This window comes from Dendrobium catenatum, unplaced genomic scaffold (genome assembly GCF_001605985.2).
Source record: "Dendrobium catenatum unplaced genomic scaffold, ASM160598v2 original_scaffold_112318, whole genome shotgun sequence".
In the NCBI taxonomy this organism is placed as follows: domain Eukaryota; kingdom Viridiplantae; phylum Streptophyta; class Magnoliopsida; order Asparagales; family Orchidaceae; genus Dendrobium; species Dendrobium catenatum.
Genome location: NW_021430753.1, coordinates 205247 through 214409, shown reverse-complemented (window position 1 = coordinate 214409; position 9163 = coordinate 205247). Strand labels below are relative to the sequence as shown.

Sequence of the window (9163 nt, the reverse complement as noted above, 5' to 3'; positions counted from 1 at the left end):
AGGTCGAACCCCGATAGGGGACACTGCCCCCTTGGACCCCCGACATATATGTCTTATAAATTTGCCCCCCCTGAAAATTAGGGCTGGTTCCGCCCCTGCTGCTAAACTATTTTTATCAGCACTCAACCTGATCACCTTCGTCAGGTCATTCATTATTCTCCTCCAGTTATCATTGTTGCCTACTACTCTCAATAGAGTACAACTCAACCACTGCCAGCATCGCCCATTCGCCTGATGTCTGCCATCAGGCCTTCACCTCTTATCAGCCATCATCAGCCTCTCGCTCGACTGCTATTAGTAGCATACCCTCAAATTGTCTCTTTCAACTCACCACCCTGCCACCGACTGACGCCGGAGTTCTACCTTACAACCAATCGCCACCTAACTTCCACCAAGACGCAACAAACTCATCTCGATTATATTGAAATTGATTATGATTTTATTTATGATTATTCCCAGGCCAAAGAATTTGTTGTGCATTATATTTCACCTTCAAATAAAGTGGCTGATATATTTAGTAAAGACAAAGACAAACAAGTGTTGCTACACTTTAAGTAAACAAAAAAAATCTATTTAGGTTTTTTCTTAACTGACCCAATTTGTTTTGCTAAAAAAAAAAAGGTATCCACCTAAGCAAATGATAGAATGGCCTAATTTTTTCCCCCTTTTTTTATTAAAAAAAAATAAAGATAAATCTTGATTTCCATCAAGCAATAATTTCTAATAGTGACAATGACCCTATGAGCAATAATTTCAATGTAGTTGTTCCTAATTTGAATTCCATGCCGAGTCTTCTTAGTGGACTCTGTTATCTTTAGCTATTTCAGGGAATCTCCTCTAGGGGTGTAAGTGAGTCGAGTCAGTGTTAACTAATAAGTTCATGAGTTTAGTTTATCGAACCACGAGTTCGAGTTCGAGTTTATACTCGAGCTCGTACATAAAACGAGCTTAAGCTCGAGCTCAAATTATATCGGCTTGAAAGCTTTTTGAGCTATTCGATTAAGTTAAAATATATTTTAAAAATTCATTTAAATAAACATTATATAATATTTAAACTTTTAAATTAATTATGTATTAAAAATTTTCCAAAAAAATTTTAAAACTAAGAGTCGAGTCAAGCATGATGCTTATTAAACAAACTTAAGAAGAACTAAATATTTTTAGCTCGATTAATCAGATGTCCAACTTAACTCAACTCGATCCGACTCGAATCAACTTGACTCAACTCAACTCATTTACCTCCTAATCGACCGTTACTTACAAGAGGAGTTGAATTTAATTTGCCAAATCGATTTCAAAGCACAGCGCATGATGCTTATGCATTAATTATTTAATGGCTGCAGTTAATTTTAAGAGGTCCAATGCATGTATTGCGTAGTTGAGTATGAGCAAGACGCTACTGTCAGATGATAGCGACTAAATACCACACGAATCCGTCACTTATTATCAGATGATGTTAACCGGGCTTTTTTATTTTTAATTTTTTAAATATTTAGGTTAATTAAGACAGATTCATACACGCATCAGATATATAAGATTCGAACTCAAGACCTCTTAATTGATAGCCTAAGCTTCCAATGACCAAGGTGAGTCGTGTGCTTTTTAAATTCCATATCGGTATTTTTTTAGAATTTGTTTGGGATGATTTTTTTTAAAATAATTTTTAATTAAACGTTTTTATATTTTATTTATAAAGTTGCTTTAAAAGTAGTAAAAAATCATCTCATATAAGAAAAATTATTACGTGCAGAGTTTAAATTGTTCGGATTTATGAGGATACATAGTAAATACACAAATTTTTTTATGTATTTACTATATATTTGTTATATACCATCACAAAATTTTGATGCAATTTGCATGTAAAAATTAAGTTTTGGTGATTTCAGTTTTAATGTTCAGCTAGGTCAAAATTTTTTTTTATTTTTTTAAACTTTTGTTATGAGCTGGAATATCGCATCAGTAGAAGGGAGATTTATTAATTTAGTTTTATGGGGTGGTTCACAGGAAAGTGGACATGTAATATATATGAAATAAGATTTTTTTTTTTTTTTTTTTTTTTTAAAAAAATAAAAACGATATGAGCATAATTTTAAAGTATATAATGTCCTCATTTTTTTTTTTTTTTTGAAATTGAGGCAAAATATTATAATATAAAATATTTAAATTATAATGAATGCTTGTTATGATGGTATTAAATGCTCTTTGAAAGTTTTGATATGAATGATGTGTTGTATGATGGTCGGGATGAGTCATTGATTAGAGACACTTGGGCCAATTCTTCTTTTAGAAGATAGTTGGGTTACTTAACGTGTATAAATAACTGGAGTTAGTGGGGAGTCCCTCTCCAAGGAGCAATTATTACGTCCGGTCAAATCCGAACATATCTGAATGTATACCGAACAATACTGAATGCTCAGTACCGAGTTTCGGGTGATGTGGCGCGTGGTTATTTGTCTATGAACGCGTTCGGTCGACCGAACGTAATAATTGCTCCTCTCCAAGAAAGTAGATAAATTGAGTCCAAAGTTGAGATAGGATTGGAAGCTTCTTGGTGGTCTTCCTCATGAAATAGGGGTGGCTTGACATGAATGTATAGACAATAACCTATCTAAATATTGGTGAAATTAGAAGACATAATCCGCAAGACAACGATGATTGGAGGACTATAGTTGGGTGGAAACAATAAATGATCGAAGTTAGGCAATAATGGTCTAAAGGTCATAATTGGGCAACTATGATCGGAAGAATGAACGATGGTTAAGGGAATATAGTCGATCTATGAGAATCAAAGGATTGGACTCAGGTAATGATGGTTTAAGGAGCATAGTTGGATGATTACAGTTAGAGGAGCTCAATTGGGTGATGGTAGTCAGGTACTAACCATAATAAGATGACGGGGTCAAATGATAGTAGTATGACGATAATGGCCTGAGGACTATAGTCTAATAATGATGGTCGAGATACCGTAGTTGGGCAATGGCACTCGAGTGACACTAGTTGGCGATGGCTGTTGGAGAACAAAAGTTGGGCTACATGGGTTGGAGATCTTACTTGGGCAACATTCATTGAAGGGTCGTAGTTGGACAACAATGGTATAAAGTCTATAATCAATGGATGGTAGTCCTAGTACTCACCAATTTCAAATCAATTTACAAGATCAAGTTTTATCTTTGGTTATCCATTTCATATAAAAAGTGGGGGTTATTTTAGTTTTTGATAGTGACACACTTTGCTTATATAGTTGATATTTGAAACTCCCAATTATACAACTCTATTATTTCCTTAATTATAAAATTCTTTTAGCAGTTTGGTGTCTTAATGACAACAAAATTAAAGTATCTTAGGCTCGTTGGATTTTTCTCGTTGAGACATTCAATTTGACTATAAACATGCAATATTTGAAGATTATTTTGTTATCCAACCAATATCTCAAAAATTTTAATTTTTTATATACATAGAAATTGACTACAAATTGAGAATTGGGACTACCCACCGATGCTTAGCTTGGTTGGTGGGTGTGCTCAGATGGGAATCCCCCATCCCGAGTTCGATTTCTCTCGAGCGGCAGCGCCCTTCAGTGGGGGCCCCTAAGCGCCGGCTACAGGTACAGTGATGTGGGTGGTCCGGTAGAAAGGCTTATGCAGTGCACCTAAAAATAAGAATTTTGAGCTTCAACTACGAAAGCTACTATTAATACTACAAGTCAAAGTTACTACTCCGAATCATTGACCATAATCGAATTAGTCTTGATGAGATTCCAAACTTGTCACATAGAGCCGGCAAATCCACACGATTATCCAGCTTTGGAATTCAGCTGGGAGTCCAAAAGCTCAGTAAGCCGGCCGGGCACCCGGGCAGTACCCGGGCAGCGATGGCAGGGGATTGGAGATGACCATTCGGATATTAAGCCAAGCATCATTAGACAACTACACTAAGTTTATTTAGTGATTAAGTTATTGTTTAAGAAGGCTACCGCCCCCTTAAATACTATATATGACACGTAAGCAGGTTCCTTTTTTGTTTTGCCTGGTGTCCTATTTATTTTCGAAAAAAAATTTATGGAAAAAATATTCAAATATATTTTATATTAAGACATGATTTAAAATTTCTTCAATTTATATTAAGATATGAAAAAGTAATCTTGTAAATAACATTAATTTCAAAGCAAATTCGGTTAAAATATTCTAATGTAATTTTTCTAGGTTTTTTTGGCTAAGATTAAAGGCGTCTCCAGCCGAACTCCAAATGATTGTAAGGCGTGGTTGGTTTTTTCCATTTGAAAGAAAAAAAAATTGCTAATTGGTGGAGGGTGAACAATGCGATGCCAATATTGGCGTTGCACTGTTCACCTACGTAATTTTTCTATCTCAACCGAATTTGCCGAAGAAATGCGCGATAGAGAAGCAAGACCGTTACCTTCGCAAAAGCATGCAAAACGGAGTTCGATTGAAGATGAATCACAACTTTTTTTAGTTTCACTGCATTTTGAAGTGAAAAAAAATGAGATTTTCGGTTGGAGATGCTCTAAGAATTCGTTTGTCACCGCTACACCTATTGATAATGCGATTGTAAAGCTACTGCGAAAAAAGTAAGCTTTTTTAAAGTTGTCTTAGAAAAAAACTTCTTAACTCAAAATTTCTCAAAAGTAGTGAAAAAAAAATAGTTGTCAAGAAGAAACTATGGTTGCGGTCTAAAAAACAAAATAGAAATAAAGTTGTTTCATACAAAGCCTAAGGATTCGTTTGGAATAGCTTTCTTACTGCTTCTAAAAGTAGTTTTCTAGCATAAAAATTAAAATTTTGTACTAGAAATTAAATTAAAATTTTGGTGCTGAAAAATTACTTTACGTACACTACTAAAAATATGAAGTTTTCGCAGCAGTTTTTAGTAGCGGTTTCAAAACCGCTGCTATGATTGATATATGCAGCATTTTTAACCGCTGCTAAAAAAATATTAAAATTTTTAATAATTTATCAGCGATTTAAATAAAGGCAGTTTGCCAACCGCTGCCATACCTTCCATTCCCCTTTTATGTCCCTCGCATGCCCTAGCTCCCGCTCCACTTTCTCCCGCGTCCGTCTCCCAAATGATCTGCCAAATGATCTTCTCATAGCCGTTCTCCAAGGTAAGCATTCCACTTCCACTGTACTTTTCTCAATGCACTAGTTTTCCTGTTGGCTGCGAGTAATTAGCGGTTGCTTCAACTCCGAGAAAGCCGAAGAAGATCTGATGGCGATCTCATCTTCTGCTAGGGTTTTGGAGAGGAAACTTGTGGTAGTAGGCTGCACCATTCTGTCTTCTGTGTCGGGAAATTTGATTTCAAGCTCTGTAGTTAGCTCCAGTCCCGTCGAAGTCTTCTTTCTTGCAGCCCAACTCTTTGATCTCAGCTCTCGCCATGTCCTATCTCCTGGAATCCTCAGGTTTCAGTTCTTTGGCTTTCCCCTAAATTTGCTATTTTGGGTGTTTCAAATTAGGTCAATTTTGTTTATTGGAGATGGTGTTTTGTTGTTTTGTAAATCATAACAAGCTTAAGTTTGTTAAGTAGCTTTTAAAAAATTTGAGAACAATGCTTATTTTATTTTGCTTATTTCTGGAGCAGATTGGCAAGGAGCATTTGACTCCGCTCTTCTCGTGAAGCACAAGGTGGAGAAGAAAAAGTAAGTAGAGTGGGAGTGGCGGCTCACTTGTATTTGGCTTGTGCTTTATCCATGGCATTGTTTTAGCTTGATGGGGTTTTTATTATTTCTTCTTGATTTGCTTAGGTGTGTCTTCAACTAATAAATATACATTTTTTTTGGAAAATTTTAATTTAAATTGTATATTTTAATCTCATAAATTATGACCCAAGAGTTCAACTTCCCTTAATACAAGGGCAGAATTAAGAAAGCTCGGGATGAGCTATTATCGACCCTAATCTTTTTTTAGTAACATTGTATTTTAATTATCTTATTCTCTTCATAAATGCATTTGCCCAGAATTCTAGCACAAATAATTTAATGTCATAGCTTTGTACGAAGATCCAACACAAAGAGCTAAATAAGAGAGTGGTGTGTAGCATTCATAAGAAATAACATGATTTTTATATGAAAACCTATGAAAAAGGTAGAAAAAAACACGGGGCTTTGCCCAATTTGAATGAATTCACTAGTGCTTGTAGTTGAATAAAAATGATAATCTTCCTTAGGGAAGGTATTGGTTCAATAAATATACATTATTTAGAACATTTTACATGACTGGGGATGGAAAACCCAAATGTCATGAGAGTTGTTCTTAAAAGAGTGATAGCATGTTAATTTGGTTAATAGGACTGTGTTTGGGCGACAAAGGTTAAAGGGATCTTAGCTAGACAATAGTGATCATAAGAATCATAGTTGGGTTGTAGTGGTCAGTTGGGCCAAAATCGGGCGACAAAGGTTGAATGAACCATACTCGGCAGGCAAAAGTGATCGAAGGAACATAATCAATTGGCAACAATGGTTGGAAGGATCGATCATAGTCGGGCAACGGTGGTCGGATGAATCATAATCGACGGACGCTTAAAGTTAAAAGGACTGTTATCAGATGACAATGGTCAAATGACCAAAATCAGTCAACAGTGGTTGAAGAACCAAAGTTGACAGTGACAATAGTGGGATGAAGACTTGTCTGTGGTTTCCATATGGATGTCCGATGACGATGGTTAGCCAAAGGTCCAACAACAATAGCCTAGTGGTGTGGATTTGTCGGCGGTGGTGCCTGGGTGGACCTCCTGAATTCTTCAAGCCATAAAGCTATTATATTCTTCATTCTCCTTTTCTCGTTCCTTTCATATGAAGAGTAAGGGTATATTTATAGTTGTTTAGAAGTGTCATGCTCAGTAAATATGAAGAAGATTCAGGGCAATTTCAGAGTGATCCATCAGAAGGCTGATATCAATTCCCTCGATTATAGAGCAGTCTTTAAAGTTTATATGTTTGAATGATGCCAGAATCAAATGATATTGATCTTGTTGAATTCGTTTCGTTGAGCTACTTGATTCAACTATAAGCATGTTATGTTCGTATATCATTTGATCATCCAATTAATGTTCATAATCTTTTAAGAATGTTTTGATCCTTTGAGGGCTCCGATTGAACAGAATTTTGTGGCATCAAATTCCTCTTCTTGAGATGTTCAATTTGACTATAAACTTTCTGAAATTTGTGTTTGGATGGTACCAAAATTAATTTTGAAAGTTTCTAATTCATATTGTATCAAGATTCATGCTCGATCAAAGAGATTTTTGCTACGTATCACTAACTTTGATCACCAGCGATCATGATAGGTGTTAGTGGGAATAATTAGTGGTGGTTAATGGAGCTCTATTTGTAGGCTTTTTTGGATGGACATTTTGGTAATTTGAATTGGGATTCAAAACACTTTATTGTATGGCTTTTATTTATTCTTTTAAAAAATAATTATTTATTCAACATCTAAGTGCATTAATGGTGACGTAATTGAGTTATATTGGGCTCATTAGATTCATTTTGTAGAGCCACTCAGTTCGACTATATGCATGTCTAATTTAAAAGATCATTTGATTTTTCAATTAATGCTCTAAAGCTTCCAAAAATATTTAAGACTTTGATTTGAAAACATTGGGATTCGAATTGGATTGATTTTGGAGTCATTGGGTTCCGCTTGCCAATACGTTCAGTTTGACTATAAATTTGCTAAGATTGTTAAGATTGGAGTTCAGATGACCCTAAATTTAATTTTAAAAGTTTTCAAATCAATTATGCCATGAGATTTGTATCTAATTAAGATGATTTTTTATCAAATATCAATAATTAAGTGAGAATTTGACTCTTAATACAATAAATTTTAAAAAATAATCTTTGCAATTGGGATTAAAATTTATGATTGATCATATTTTTTAAATAATAAAAAGGCAAGACGAGCCTGAGGGCACCGAAAGAAAAAAAAAAACATAATATACTAATAAAAAAATAATTATAATAATATTTAAAAACCTTTTGACTGTTCTTTCCAAAAAAAAAAAAGATATTCTTATTCAATCTTTTCCCGCACCGAAACCCATGCTCCTTCCCCGCTTCTTCCCTCGTAAGTATTTTAATTAATTTTCCCCAAAAAAAAGTATTTTAATTAATTAATTTATTTTTTTTTGGGAAAATTTTATTTATTTATATATAAAAAAAATTTACGAGGTGATTTTTTTTGGGACATTTAAGGCCAAAAAAAAAATCAATTGGAGCATGGGGGCGGGTGGTAGGGACCACAGTCCAACAGAATATTGATACGTGGCGGCATCTTCTAATATGATTGGTCATTTGGGCGGGAGTTGCGTTGCTCTCTCTCTTTAGTATTCCAATAATTCACTCATCGCTTTGGAAATCGAATTGACCGGGTTCAGTTCCGGTTCGGCTCGGTTCGAGTTGGCTTAACTCGAGCGTTACATTGAGCTTATCAGAACGAGCAACAGTAACGGTAATGGCGTCAAATCCCGTGGTGGTGCGTAGGCCCCACCGTTGATCAGCCGGCCAGCCGGCCCTGAAAGCATCGGGAGGCTTCACTGCTTCAGCGTGACAGGGACGGCGGGGTCCTCCCTCGTGCGGTGCTGGAGCCGTGGGACCCACATTAGGATTTTACGATCATTATTTTTACGAATATTGGCGTACAAATGGACGGGGGAGCTGTCGCGCTGCATTTAAATATGATTTTTTTAATTTTTTTTAGATAGGATAGTAGTTTCTTTATGATTTCAGTTCATGCCCTTTTTTTAAGTTTCATTCTTTTTCACAAAAACTTTATTGATTTTTAATAAATTTTTATATTTCTTATATCACCATAAATATAATTTTTAATTAGAATATACTAACTTTATCACATAGCTTTTTGATTTCATACCAAGTTTTATCTTTTAATAAAATTTAAGAGATTTACATACATAGGATGAATATTTTCTTAATAAAATTAAGGGAATTTAGATATATTTATCTATATCATATGTAAATTTTTATATTTATTTATACAATATCAAAATATTATCAGGCTTGAGTTACTCTGTTTGCAATTCATTTTCATGCAGAAAATTAAACAAAACAAAGAAAATAATTATCTATTAATGATAAAAGATCTTCTAGTTGTCGACGCTCAAAGTCTTTGAGACTTTTTTACAAGCATG

General features: G+C 34.7%; 1 long non-coding RNA gene across 1 annotated transcript; it reads left to right on the top strand.

Annotated features, from left to right (window-relative positions):
- The first annotated feature begins 4925 nt into the window (after nucleotides 1–4925).
- On the top strand, nucleotides 4926–5674 carry LOC110116769. Its single transcript, XR_003699652.1, has 3 exons — nucleotides 4926–5125; nucleotides 5253–5420; nucleotides 5600–5674. It is a non-coding gene; the product is annotated as an uncharacterized LOC110116769 (long non-coding RNA).
- Nucleotides 5675–9163: the final 3489 nt, after the last annotated feature.